Source organism: Melopsittacus undulatus, chromosome 1 (assembly GCF_012275295.1).
Source record: "Melopsittacus undulatus isolate bMelUnd1 chromosome 1, bMelUnd1.mat.Z, whole genome shotgun sequence".
NCBI classification, from domain to species: Eukaryota; Metazoa; Chordata; class Aves; order Psittaciformes; family Psittaculidae; genus Melopsittacus; species Melopsittacus undulatus.
Genome location: NC_047527.1, coordinates 115,768,910 through 115,783,783, shown reverse-complemented (window position 1 = coordinate 115,783,783; position 14,874 = coordinate 115,768,910). Strand labels below are relative to the sequence as shown.

The following is a 14,874-nucleotide window of genomic DNA, read 5'->3' as shown; positions in this document are numbered from 1 at the left end:
AAATATTTATAGCCCCTCACCGGGGAGGTGATTGACAGCATGGGGGCAATCCCTACCCAGTAGCTGCAGGCAAGCAGCCGCCTTGGGGAAAGGATCTCTAGGGGTGTGCGGAGGGAGTCCGCCCAGCCTCCGCACTCGCGGAGGAGCCTGGGGCAGACCTCGCTACGCCAAAGGTCCTCTGTGTTCTTCCCCAGGAGCTGCGGCTACGCTTCAGGCAGGGGCTCACCCTGTCCCCCGGCGGGACGAGTCAGCCGCTGGGCTGGTCTGCGCGGTGCGGCCCGCCCCTCCGGCCCGGCCGGCTTACCCCGTGGGGAGGGGAGGGCGCTGCGGCAGGGACTGCAGTTCCGCGGAGAGCTGCGGAGTCACTCGCCCCGCCGCAGCCAGGCTGCCTGCAGGTGAAGTGAAAGTCGTCGGGGAGAGAGGGAGAAGGAGGCGGAGAAGGAGGAAGCGCGCAGCCCGCCTTGCGCGCTGCAGCCGGTGGAGGCTCCGCGCCGCCCCCCCGAATCTCCGAGCCGGCTGCGTGTCGGCGCTGCGCTCTGCTCCGCGGAAGTGAGTGGTACCCAAAGTTTGCCTTCCCGGGGGACCGGGTGACCTTGGGGTGGCCGCCCAGGGGGCAGGTGGGTCTGAGCGGGGTGGGGATAGGCGCTGGGGTTGCACCCTGCTCTCGAAGCGCTGCCCTCGCCGTCCGGCACCGGCAGCATAGAGGGGGTGGGAGGGGTGCCCCGGCGGGGGGTAGCACCGGCAGCCGCCGCAGGGAGAGAGCCAGGTGGCTTGGCGCGGGGGGTGCTCCGGCGGAAGGGTTGGGGTGTTCGGCAGCGCAGCATCCTTCGGCTGCCCTGGCCGTCCCTGCGCGGACCTCTCTGTGTCTTCAGCTTGTAAGTAAACTTGCGAATATGTCAAACTCAGAAGTTACTTATTTGTAAGCATAGAGTACCACAAAAGGTGAGTTTTCCCCCAAAAAAATGGGAGGTGGGAGGGAAAGAGAGTGTGTGTACGTTGACTCTAGTCAGAAGGTTTCCACAACAGAATTAATGTGTTCTTTGGCGGAAAAAAAAAGCCCCACTCAGTCTTTTATGAACGTGCAATTTGAGTCGGAAGCTTTTCCCTCGAGCCTTAAGGGAGAGACCGCTGCTTGTCCGGGTGCACCGGGTGCCGGACCCCAGTCCCAGCTCGCTTCCCTTCTCGCAGGGACCGCGGGAGGGTGGGCGAGGCGCGGTGGAATGGTTTGCTGGTCTCTTTGCCCATGTGTCTGCCCTGAGGTATGATTTGCTGTCAGCTGAGGGCCAACTTTTTCTGCTGCTTCTGGAGTTCAAAGAAAAACTATTGTTAACTTCAAGAATAGCAGAATTTGGCTTGTCTGTGTTTGGCAGAACTCAGCCTCTGCATGCAGCATTGGTCAGCATGGTGGTGCAAGTTTTTTAGGCTATTAAATGTCATCTTTAGTGCTTTATTTTTGTGCTGCTGTTTAAAATGAGTCATTCTTGATTCGCTTTCATTTCTTGCTCTTTCTCTGATCCTGATACCTTCAAGATACTTGTTTGGAACTCTGCAGATGAGCATTGTGTACTACCCAGGGACATCACCAGCTCATCGTTTGCATAGCTTGGGTTGCTTGAATGGCTGTGTGGACAGTGGCTTTTTCTTACCGTGAAAGCATAACTAGGCTATTAAAGTATTGCATAATATCAAACATTAAGACATCATCTTGCAGACTTTCAGTAAGCTGACTTTCTGCAAGTTAGAGATGAAAATCAAAGCCATATTTATTTATTTATTTCTTCTGACCTTGTGAACTGCGTGGAGCCAAGTGCAGTGAGCATGCAGTGTGTAGAAGTCTGTATTATCTAGCCCTCCAAAAATGACACTTATATACAGTGACCAAGCTAGAACTGACTGTATACAACAACTTTTTTGCCTTAGCTGTATGTTTACCAAGAAATATGACCTAATCTTAAATTCCTTTGAAAATACCTGAGGTAATGCATGTAGGAAGTTCTATGCATGCAGCTGGTCTTGTTGTGTGTGCAGTGTCCAGGGTGCAGCGTTAATAGTGCAGAACTCTCTGCGGCTCACAGTGACTTCACGCTGTGTGTACCTGGAGCTCTGACTGATGTCCACAGGCTCAGAGTTATAAATTATATAATGTGTTAGTTCAGGCTTGTGGGCTGTGGAGAACCTTTATCCACAGATCACTGCGAAATTAGATGAGGGGGTTTAGTACTGAGTATTTTTAATGCTTCTCTGCCTGGAACTATATACTGGGTATTTTCCTGTATGGCAGAGGAATTATTCTAAAACTGTTTTGACAATTTGTTGTAGTTTGGACTGGCTGTCTTTTCTAAAGCATCAATGTACAATGATAAAGCTGCCATTTAAAGAAAATTACTACATTTACTGTTTTTTATTTTTTTTTTCTTTCTGGGATATGTCCCATGTTGTATCCTCTCACCCCCCTCCTCCCCCCTCCCCAATTTGCCTTTGTATTCTTATTCATTGTGGGGTTTGTGGTTGTTTTTTTTAAACCATATAGCTATTCAGAACATCTAACTTACTCTCTACCTACTTTCTCTATTTGAAACAGCAATCTCCTGTTTATTGCTTTCTGTTAAATTACTGTGCTATTACTCCATATATGTAGCTTTTAGTTTGGGCTATAGGAAGAAGTGGGAAAAGTTAGCTTGCTTTTTTTTCTGACTTATTTCCCAGGAAGTCAATAATCTGGTATGGCAGAATTGTTTCTTGAGAGAATAAATTTGTTTCCCTTCAGTGAAGGTTAAAGCTTGGAAGCTTTTTAGTGTGGAGTCTTGTGTAATAGCTGCTGCCTGGGCAGTGGTTTTGTTGGGGCAAGGATGACGTCTAGGCTGCTGTTGGTAATAGTTTGGATTTTGTAAGGTTGACCTTAATTGAACAGCTCTCTTGTGTTTGACATTTGCTGTGACCTCTTGCTGTAAGCAAAGGCAGACAGTTAATGATTTTGAAGCTTGTCTTTCACTCAGAGTTGAAAATGAGGATGTTTAATTCTAGTTCCTGTTCTAACTCTCAGCCATGATTAAATTTTCACTTATTTCACTATTGCATCCTTATTGCACTTGGTATTCTTACACACATATGAAAAAAAATTATGCATATACTGACAACTTTGGTACTTAAACGTTGTTCTATAGATACAGAAGTCTTAAAGGTAAGACTTGCTTATTTTTGTAATTATCTTGATTATCAGTTAGTGTTTACGGAGGACAATTAAAAGTTAAATTGGAAGCAGTGAAGAAAGCAATGAGGAGAAAGACTAAGGGTGGCAAATCTAGGACTAAGAAAAAGGACGAAGCACTGAAGCAAGAAGCAGAGGACACAGAGCAAGCTGAGGGAGGGAACTAAAAAAAATAACTGGGAAAGTGGGGTGGAACTAATGTTAGCTGGCAGGGAAAAAGGAAAAATGTGGACTTTCTTTTTCTATTCAAACCATTGCTTATATCAAATTGTAATGAGTTAATAATCTGCTGGAGGATGAAAGGTTATTTTTACTTGCCATTACTTATGCTGATTCTGCATTTGACATTGTTGCGGTGGACAGAAGCTCAAGCCTGTGGAGAGGAATTGTATTGCAGACCCAGCTTAGTTGTCTTGGTCCACTTTTGGTAACTGATTAGTTGATTTTGTACCCTACCTCAGTCTTGGGCTTGTGTGCAGAAGCCATCCATGGGGCTGGTTTGTCATGCTATGTGTACATGTTTGTGCCCAAACTTGCTGGTACACAAACTAGCAACCTGTGAATTCGAAGGGCAGTTGATGGTAACTGCTGTCCCCCATAAACAGCCTGACTGCAATGTAAATTCCTGACCTTGGGGTGAAGGCCTTCCTGTCCATTGCAATTACTTGAGCCTTTGGGCCTCTTCCGAAAGAGTGCTTTCCAGCTAGGTGTCACCAACTCTTTAATTCTGCAAAAATTAAATTGCCTTTCCTTGAACATGTTGTGGTGTAAAGGGATATTCTTCTGTCATAGCAAACATCTAAATCCTTCTGACTGAAATAGGTGAGGTCCTTGGTCTTGATCCAGTGAAGACTTGCATGCAATACTTGACATTAAGTTTATCTGTATGTCTCCCTAGGTTTCTGTTTGTAGATCTGGATTCACTAAAGATGTCTGGGCACTTGTATACATAGTTTAAATATGCAAGACTGCTCCTATTTTTTATTTTATTTCTTTGACATAGTTGAATAATAGTGTTTATTCCATTTTTTATGTAACATAAGCTGGAATTGGCTATATTCTTGGATGCCTCAGAATTAATTAAGTAATGGAACTGTAGTTTTCCAAGCCAGCATGAAATGAAATAAGTTTAAACATGTATACAAAAATCAAGGAAAACACTGAGATACATGAGCCAGATCTTGGGGTAATAAAATTATTCGTGCCGGGGAGATGGGCCATGCCAGGAAAAGAAACATGTTCTGTGGCACGCAGAGACAGAATGGGTTGGGACAATGCAGTGGTCCCTCTGGAAATATCCTATGATGGTAATGCTGTGTGTGTGTTTATTTTTTCTTAAGGGGATATTAAAATGATCAGCTGTTATACCTTTTGTTCCAGTTTTCTTAGGTAGGGGAAGGGGAGAAAATTTTCCTTGAACTCCCCATTGAAAATGTCTCAGGAAACCCTTCACTGAATCATTGGAGTACCTCCAAATCACTTGATACTGTATTTGAGTTTATACAATTTAATGGTAAGTCTGTAAAATCTTGTTGTCCATGGGTTGTTTGTTTTAATACAGTGTAGCTTTTGTGTTTGTTACTATACAAATATTCCTTGTATCTCTTCCGTCCTGTAGTATTCTGCATCTTTTTACCTTGGGGTCCAAACAGCCCCTTTCTGAAGTGAAGTTTTTATGTGTGTGATTTTCTTTTTTCTTGTTATACATGACAGACTAAATCAGTTTGTAGATATTATGAAATGCAGGGGAAGCTGTTACTCTTCTTTGTCCCTTCTTTGAGCATGGTGAGACATGAAATGGTGCCTTTGAGGAAGTTGGTAGGAGTTTGGTTGAGTACACTGAAGGACAGTTGAGGTTGGCAGGGAATCTCTGGAGGGTCATCTTGTTCAACCTCCTTGTTTAAGCAGACTTAGCTAGACCAGGTTGCCTGGGTGGCTTTTGAGCATCTCCCAAGGATGGAGACTTTAAAGCCTCTCTGGGCACTCTGTGCCAGTGCTCAGTCAGTATTGCTAGAAAAGATGTCTGATTCCTTGAGGTGGAATTTTGGAGGAGTTCTTACAAGCTTTGTCATGGGGGCTGAGTGTTTGATGAAGGATTCAACTTAAAAACAAACAAAACCCACAACCACAAAAACTTATGGGGTTTGCTTATTGCTAAGATGCCATATACATCTCTGTGCTGCTCAAATTCACTAAAGTTGGCACTTTATCCTTCAGCTGCCTGCCTGGTGCTTCCCTTTCATTATTTTTCCCTCTGACCTGTATCCCAAAACAGGATGCCAGTATTGTGCTCATGCAAGCTTCCTTTACAAGGATGGAGCAGGAAATCCTGCTTACAGGACTGGCTAAAGGACCCCTTAATTCTGGTAGAATGCAACTTAATCTTGTCAGATTTAGGAGTTCTGGACAACATGGATCCTAATGTGCATTCCTCCCTCCTGCTCTTTTTCTCTCCTGGTGTGATGTTAGGGCTGACCCAGCTGATGCTGGTCATGTCTGTTCCCATATCTGGATGTGCAATTCAAACAGACTTCTCTTTAGCTGGAGTCCCAAGTTTCCCAAGAGACTTTCTGGGAAACAAACAAAAAATGTATTTATTATTTACAGTTTGTGATTTCTTCTTAGAATTTTAGAAAATGTTACAGGCTGTGAAATGTTACTGCATAGTTAGGGTTGCTACCTTATTCTGTACTTTCCTTAGAATTCATTGAAACTGTATTGCACAAATACAGTCTTGTTGCATAACTTGGGTATAATGTACAGCATAATATGCAAGACTGCTTATAATCAGGCATTTGCTAATTGTTTTAGAAACTGTATAGCTTTTCATCTTAGGAAGGTTCTTAAAAGTGAAATGTAGTGCATTAACCTTTTCTCATCTTTTGCCTGTTTCCTTTTTAAACCAACTTTTTCTAAAGTATTGCATAAAATAAAATGATAGAAGACCCTTTACAAACATGTCAGAGTTCCGCATCATGTTGTTGTATATTAGGATGCCAATGGGAAAAGCTACAGGGTTCTCTTGGGATCACATACTCGGAATATGGATTGTGAAGATAGTCGAGATTGCGTATTGCTTTAGTAACAATGAGTCCTACCTTGGAAACCACATTCTGTCTGGCAAGAGTCTAAATTCTGTGGTTAAGAAATACTTTGTCCTTTATTGCTATGACTTTGTATGGAGGTTACTTGGAAATGTTTGCTGGAAAAACTTCTGCAAATTTCTTTGCCTTTATTTTGAAATCCATAAGGATGGATTATACGTATTTGTTACTTAGTCATGGAGTATGCAATTAGTACTTTGGCTGAACATGTATTATGCATTTAGTGAAGAAAAGCTTTCCATTGTCACATTTATTCTAATAAACCATATTTTCATATGGATAATCCTCTTCTAATGTAATTGGAACATGAAGCTAATACTTAAATGTCTTGAGTTTAAGGAATGATGGGATAGCTGTAGTACGCTACTGAAATATCAGCAAAACAAAATTGAAGTGCGAAGGAGTCATGCTTAAATATTATTATATAGTATTATAAGCATGACTGCATCATATTTGTACTTTGTCCAGTCCCATTTCTAGCAGTCTTGCATGTGGTGGTATACTCATTCTAAAGACTTTAATTGGCTAAAAGCTTGCCAGCTTGCATTTGCCAGCTATGCTGAAATCCTGGCCAAACTTTTCAGGAGAGTGCAGTAATCTGCAGTTGGCTGAGAACAGCAGATATAAATAGATTATATGGTGCTGAATTACAATTGATTATTGAGATTCAGCTATATGTAATAGATAGCCATAAAAAGGCAACATTGTTTCCCTAATATGGGACTTTAAATGAATGCAGTATCTTTTTTTTAATTATTTTATTTAGCAAAGTTAATGTTTATCATAAAATCTAGCTCATGATTTCATGACTCTGCAAACGATAATCTCTTTCTGTTCTTAAAAAGAAAAGAGTTGTGGTCTACTATCTGGTTGTTTTCCAGTAGGAACAGTTCATTATTTTATTTTGGGGTTAGGCAAAATTCGTGTGAAGGCAGTACATTCTATACATAAATAGTTTTTCAAGCATCTTGCCTCAGAAATCATATTGGAGAACAGAAGTATCTAGCTGATAGTATTTTCAATATTATTTGCATTGCCTGCTCCCAATAGCAAAGACTAGTTAATGTCAGATTGGAACTTTAAAAGTGATAAAATACAAAGTCTCATTCGTGCAATCAGTCTTTCTCAAACTGTGTTTAACTTCATGATAGTACCTTCCAGAAGCTAGACTAACATCAAGGTCCAATTGCATGACATGTTGTGGCATGTGTTGTAAGGACTCATGGGTTAAATCAGGCTGGAAGGAACTTCAGAAGAGCTCTAGAGCAGCCCCCTGCTCATGGAACTGGTAGCTTCTGGTATCAAACCAAGTTGCTCAGGGCTTGATCCAACCATGTCTTGAAAAAGTCTAAGCATGGAGCCTACACAACCTCTCAGGGCAACCTGTCCTGCTACTTGACTGTCCTTACGGTGAAAACAGCTTTATGGGTTATGGAATTCTCCAACCTGTATGGTTGGTGTGTGTTTCTGTGTTAGATCTTTCCTTCATCGTTTGTGTAGCTTAACAGGAAGCTTTGCAGTTTGATTTTAGATGAAAGGGTGTCAGTTCCCTGGCTTAGTTGTTCTACCTGTATGCATGGGCTTTTTCTTTTGCATGCAGAGAAGTGGGTGCCTTGGAATCCCAGCTGAAACTCACTTCCTAGGGCAGGAGGTGCAGAGTGAGGAATTGCCATGTGTGGCGCTTAGGCATCTGAGGCAATGCCAACTATTGGGTGTGCAAGAAATCCAAAGTCTAGCATTTGCAAAGCAGTATGTAAGGCTGAGATCCGGACATAGTTCCTGAAGCTTTGTTGCTTTGTGTTGTGTAGCTAGAAAAGCCAACATTTAATTTGTTGACCTACCTCTGCTCCTTGGAAACTTAGGACCTGATTATGAATAGTTCAGGTCATCTTAGGTCAAAGACAAACAAGTTAGCTGAAAGTCCTTTCAGCAGTGTTCAAGTTAGCTTGTATGTTGCTGCCTTTAAGCTAGCAGTTCTTCCACAGAAGGAGTCATGTGAGTGGTGATTTAAGGAGTTGCTACCCTTCAGCCCCTTGTTAACACTTCACTTGGCATGAAAATGGAAAAGACATTCAGCAATTTCTCAGCCTAGATGTGGGTTTAAACCCATATCTCCTGTATCCTAGTCTCTTAAGTTGTGGAGGTCTGTTTATGTGTCTCCTGTTGAAACTCTGCAGTTGGATGAACAAACTTCAACATTCATGGGGGCAGGAAACCATAAAGCTATTTTCTTTTTTTTTTTTTTTTTTTTTAATGTGATGGCAATGATGAGGAAAATGGATTGATGAGTGCTAATGCTGTTGAGCTCTGTGGAGTTCACTGTCTGCGGATGCAGTCTCTCTCCTTATTCTGTGTTCCTCTTAGTTTTTAACTGCTGCTCTATTCACTAACGGTATTAATGATGGATACATCAGCTGTCAGCATGCTAATAAGCATCATTAACTATCCTCAAAGCAGCTAAATGACACAGCTGTTGAAAAGGCAGAGATTGCATGCAGCCTTGTGCCTGAGCTCCTCTTTTAGCTCTAATGGATGGAGCTCACTGAGGGAAAACTGGAGGACAAAAACTCGGAGGGAGTCTACGTGTGAGAGATTCTTCCTTTTGATGTTTGCTTTAATGTTAACAGAGCACCAGCGTGCAATGGAATGTTTGACTGGAGTATTGTTTCAGTGTCTAACAACCCATGACCGTTTATTAGTTTCTGATGTTACTGCTGAAACGGCAATATGACATCTAAAAGTTTCCAAATGATGGAGTGAGCACGGTAATTCTGCTTAAGTAGAAAGTGTATCACTAACATGAGAGATGTCTCTTCTGTGTCTCCCTGACAAAGGTCACTGTGCCTTCCTTTGTTACTTGTAGGTGCAGGTTTACTGGCAGGTGCACTTTTTTATTTTTTACTGGTTTCAAGGTGCTGTCTCATCTGTGCTAAATGTTACAAGTTTTCTTTTTAAACCAAGTGTCTCCACAGGTAGGTATTAAGATCCTATTACTGTACTCTTGTAATTTCATAACCCGAGTCTTGTAACCAATTCTTTTATGAGATTCTTTTTATGGTCTCTGGATTGCTCAGTAAAGACCAGACCTCTGAATGTTTATATCATTCATAATAACTTGGACCATTCATAGAGTAGTTAGGGTTGGAAGGGACCTTAAAGATCATCTAGTTCCACCCCCCCCCCTGCCATGGGCAGGGACACCTTCCGCTAGACCAGTTTGCTCAAAGCCCGTCCGACCTGGCCTACCATCTGACGCAGCAATTAACTCTTGTCAGTTTTTTGCCTACAAAGGAGCAAACCCTACTCATGTTCTCAGTAGGACTGAGATGAGAAATGGAACACTTCTGCAGGGAGGGTTAGGCTACATGGAAGTTGGGGCATGAGTTCTGTGCATAGGGAGGAGCTCAGCACCCTCAGCCCCTCCTTCAAGTCAGGTTTTTTGTGCCAAGGCAAAAGAGCAATTGGAGCAGGCTGGGCTGCTGCTGAAGGCTGCCTGGACCACGGGAGGGAGCCCCCCCACATACTGCCTGTGGCAGAGAGGACAAGGCAGGATTTGTCCTCAGTGGGGCATCTGTGGCCGAGATCTCTTATTTGCAGGGCCTTGTTTCCCGGAGCGCTGGGATCAATGCTATTTTATGTATCCAACAGAGTTTTAAAGGTTATGTGGGACGTTGTGTGCGGGGCAGGAACAAGAGTCTCTTTCTTATGCAGGCTGCTGGCATGCAGTGGACTTCTGGAGTTGATGGAAACTTTAAAAGAATGATCAAGTTTTACTTTTTCTTCTGAGCTTTATTTTTGTGGCTGACATTTAACCAATTCTGAATAAATATCTGTAAAGGGCACCAAGTAAGCTGAAAATTAAGATTGAAAGATATGAACTACAGTGATGTAAATATTTAAAGCATAAATCTTGTTTACTTTTCCCTTGTTTGGTGGACTGTGCTAGTTGGAGATGATCCTGCATGGGGTTCTGTTGCCCATCCCCCTGAAGTGAACCCCCTTTTTTGCACATGCTCAACTTCTTGTCTATTTCTCTAATGCAAGTGGAATTTGGCAGAGGTTTTTCAGAAAGAGGAAACAGCATTATTCAGTAATTGTCACCTCGAGAAATGGGCCAATAATGACTTACTGAACAGTCTCTCCTGTGCAGTTGTAAACTCCAGACAAAAACCTGAGAACTCGCAAGACACTTCTCAAACACCAGTGAGAAAAGCAGAGCAACTAAGGACAGACAGGACTACATGTATATGAACATAACAGGGTACCTCCCTGCTAAATGGCTAACCACTTCAGCAACATATTTGAAAGGCTTTACCACATGTAAGCAGTAGTATTTAGAGATGCACATTTCTCTCATAAACAGCCCAAAATGGGAGGAGGGAGGAAATGATCTGTTCACAATACCTCAAGAATGACAAAAGAAATAAATCCAATGTTGCCATGTTTTAATCTTCCAGCATGCAGGAAGCCAAGCTAAGCTTACGTTTGGAGAGAATCCAAATATGATAGGTATGAAAAATTCAGTTAAGGAATTCAAACAGCCTCATTTTGCCATACAACACTGTGATACAACAATGTTGTTATAACAATGGCATTTCTTTATTTCTGTTTCTATACTAAACTGAATTTTAAGGTTTTCTCCTCCTCTTCATATACTGTCACTACAAAGTCTTCATTTCTCAAATGCTCAAAGAAACTTCAACACAGAATGACCAGAAAATATCAATAATAGCTGTTTATCAATCCTTTAAAATATTGCTGGTGTTTCAGAATCAAAGGTCATCAGAAGCATAGAAGCAAGCAGACCCTCCAGCCAGTTATGCTGCTTCCTGATTTGCAATGCACCATCCCAGTTCAGAGGCACACGGAAGCCCACCTGACCTCCAGTTTACTACTGTCTGAGAACAGCATTTCTCAGCCTTCTCAGGTATGCACACATTTTTCCAATTGAGTTATTTTTGCCACCTCTTCCATTTGCTGCAGAACAAGAAATGCAACACGTGCAATGAAAAACTATATGTGCTTTTCCTGTCAAGGCTGTGCCACGATATTTGACATGAAGAACAGAAGTGTACAGGTATTCAGACACACTTTCAATACATTGCAGTCCGTCTTGGCGTCAGTATTTTTTGTAAGCTCTGGATGTAGAGGGTCTGTGCATGAGACTTGACAAGTCCTAGTGACTCCTAGCATGATGTCTACCATCTTGAACCCCCAAACTCTTCATCCCTCCCTTCCTTTGCTCAACTTAGTAAGAGACTGACATTAAATGTGCTGCCCTTTTTGAAGTAAATCAACCCAAATGTGCATACAAATTAGTAATGTAGTAGAAAAATCACTGGTGCATAAAATTTAAAGCCTTGTAGATAGTTGTTCTGTGGTTGAACATCATATGTGGTACTTAAATATAGCAAAGGTAGCTGTTCATTGTAGACAGATAGGAGTGAAAAGCTGTGATTTAAGCAGTTCATCAAATGTTGGGTATTAAATCTGAACTAATTGTGTGATTAATTTAGCTATTACATCCATTTTGAACAATTGCAAGTCATTAGGTGTGTACTAATAAAGCTGCATTTTTTCTCTGTAGCAAATCCAGTTGGAACTTATTAATTCTTCCCTCCTCCCCCTGATTTTGCTTTGCACATCTGAGTAACCATGAAACTGTGAGACTTTGTGGAATTCAGTAGCAACAAGAAAAAAGTCTCTTAAATACCTCTTTTGCAATAAAAATGTTACATAGTCAGACCTCAGTTTTCCTCCATGCTTAAACATTAAATGATGTTAATCTACTTGTGTTTACTGAGGATTGTTGATGCAACACATGGGTCTTTTTTTTCCTTCTCGTACGAGATCTTTTTTCTTTCTATGATCCAAGGGATAACTTCAGTAAGATAGTAACTGAATTATCAAAGTTATGGAACAGATACTTTATAAAAACTACTAAGAGCCTGCTTTTGGATTTGAGCAGTAGTAGCACTTCTTAGGAATAGAGGTAACACTTAGCTTCTTTTGTAACAATACTTAGACTCTTTTTGTAGTCCATAGAATGAGCCACACTATACAAGCATTGCTGAGCATTACATGAGGAGCGGGCTGTGTACATCGACCTGTTGCAGCTCTTCCAGCTGCCCCCAGAACTTTCTGGGTTGAGTCAACTGAAGTGGATTCTTCCAAAGCTCCTGAAATTCTTTGTCAACCTTGTAAAATGTCTGTTTCTACTTTTGAATCTTGTAAATTTATTAGCTTTAAAAACAAAACTATGGGATACATTGTTGCATGATCCTTATGTATGATGCTGGAGGGAAGATTTAGAATTCACAGCTTTTTGCACTGTAATTTGACTATTCCAGTGACAGAGCTGTTTAATAGACTTATTTCCCTGGCATCTGTTCTTGCCCATATACTGTTCTCTGAATCGTCCCTGTACAATTGTTTTTTGTGTTTGCAAGATGAATGGATTGGGAAACCAATCTAAATTTTTTTTATGATTTTCTGACATTGTCCTGCTCCTTGGTCTAGTTTACTGTGTGGCTGCACAAATAATGGTGTCAAGTCCAAGAAGAGTGTGTAAAGGACTGGGATTAAATGATACAGGAGGCAGCAGATGAGGTAGAACTACTAAACTGCCTCTGTCATGGACATAAATGCTCCTCATGTTGTGTCTTCTGTTGCATTTGTTATGCCTGTGCTTGTGCTGAGACCAGGAAAGCCAGGTTTCCTGCAGGGGCTAGTTACTTGGGGCTTGTTGAGGGAATACATTTTTGGAGCTTGGAAAGCTGGGCAGGATACTGCAGCACCTCTCCTGCTGCAACTGTGGATGGAAGACTGTCAGACTATGTTCCTGCTTTAGGTTTTCTGATGTTTAATTATAGAATACCAGGTTGGAAAGGACCTCAAGGATCATCTGGTCTACCTTTTTGCGTTATGACCCAAATTAGATGTCCAAACACCCTGTCCAGATGAATCTGAAAAGTGTCCAATGCTGGGGAGTCCACTCTCCTGTGGAGATTATTTCGATGGCTGATTGTTCTCAGTGTGAAAAGTTTTCGTCTAATGTAGTATCTCTCCAGGAATATCTTGTTCTCATAACACTTGTCTGTTTGTATCTGAGTGTGTGTCATGCAGATCAAAGATGAGGGGAAATTAAGAGGGATTATATAAGCCTTTAATTCTAAGTCTAGTTTGATTCTTTCATTGTCAATTTTACTTGTTTTGGTACTTCATGTAGTTCTATGAAAGTTGTAGGGTTTTTTTGTTTGTTTTTTGTTTGTTTTTTATCTATTAGAGAATCTCCATGCATTGCCCAATTCTCTTATACCATTTAAATTTAGATATTCAAAGAACCTGTAATTGGAGAGAACATATTTGAATCTCATGGATGGATTTGAATATTGCAATGAAGAACCTGAATTTGACTTAAGTGAGATCTCAGCATGAGCATGGGAAGTGTCAAGAGTAGCCAACACCCACCTTAGCCTTTCTGGTTTTGGCTCACCACATTCTTCTTTGATGCAAGGTTACACTACTCGGGATCTCTTATATATTGTTTTGCTCTGGAAAGTTCTTTGTGCAGTTTTGATACTTGCTCTAATAGAGATCTGAGAATCTTTAGAATATGAAAATATTACAAGTCAAGAGTACTTGTGCTTCAGTTCAGGGTCTGTGTATTTGAAAGCTATTACAGCTGTTTATAATGGAAATCTTAGGGTACTGCCATGTGACATAGTCAAGAAGTAGATTTATTTTTTTTTTTACCATGTGTTTTCTCAGGTTGTAGGTTAAGATTTTAGAATTTTTCTAAAGTACCTGATCTTTATTTGTGAGTTTTCAGCAGCATAGTTAATTTTTGGTGCCTGTTGAATAAAAATTATTGTCAGCCTGGAGCCTTTATCTGATTTTCGCACTATGACACAGTAGTTTTATGTGGAAATGTATTTCTTTTGAGTTGGAGAAAATGAAAGGGAAGTAATGCTTACTTTACAAGAAAGCAATGGCCTGAATTGATTAGAAGTTTAGATATGCTGATAAACCCTAGTACGAATTGATGAGTGTCCAAAGAGCAGGTGAAGTAAGGTATGTGATTGTGTCTCTGCAGTTCATCATGTTTGTTACCTTCTCTGTGTTTATGTAAAGAGCAACCTGATGAGGGTGAATATTCAGACAAGTTTTGGTTTTCTCATTAGCAAGTACAGCAGTTATTTTAGGAACTGACTGAATTGAATTCTCAGATCTAACTTAACTGTGTTGTAGTAGCATATTTTAATGGGCACTTAGTAGAATCTTAAGTAACTGCTATTTCCAAAAGCATGCAGTGCTTGAAATGTAAATGCTCAACATCAGTTATGTTATTAAGTCGTATAGTTCTGAGTGTTCTATATGGTGAATATCACCACACCAGACTCTAAAGGAATTTTTTCACTACTTACATGAATATGCTCTGAAGAATCCTAATCCAGTTCCTCTGATTACTTGTCCCTTCAGCAGCTGAGAAAGTTTTACAATTGCTTTGTAAATAATTAGAAAGAATTTCAGCTCACCTTACGAAGTTTATAAAACTAATGC

General features: G+C 41.2%; 1 protein-coding gene across 1 annotated transcript in view; it reads left to right on the top strand.

Moving 5' to 3' along the window:
• Nucleotides 1-467: 467 nt before the first annotated feature.
• KIAA1217 (KIAA1217 ortholog) overlaps nucleotides 468-14,874 on the top strand; it is a 379,558-nt gene continuing 365,151 nt past the window's right edge. The window contains exon 1 of the mRNA XM_034064748.1: nucleotides 468-549. The gene's annotated coding sequence lies outside the window, so the exon portion shown is untranslated. The remainder of the gene's footprint in view (nucleotides 550-14,874) is intronic.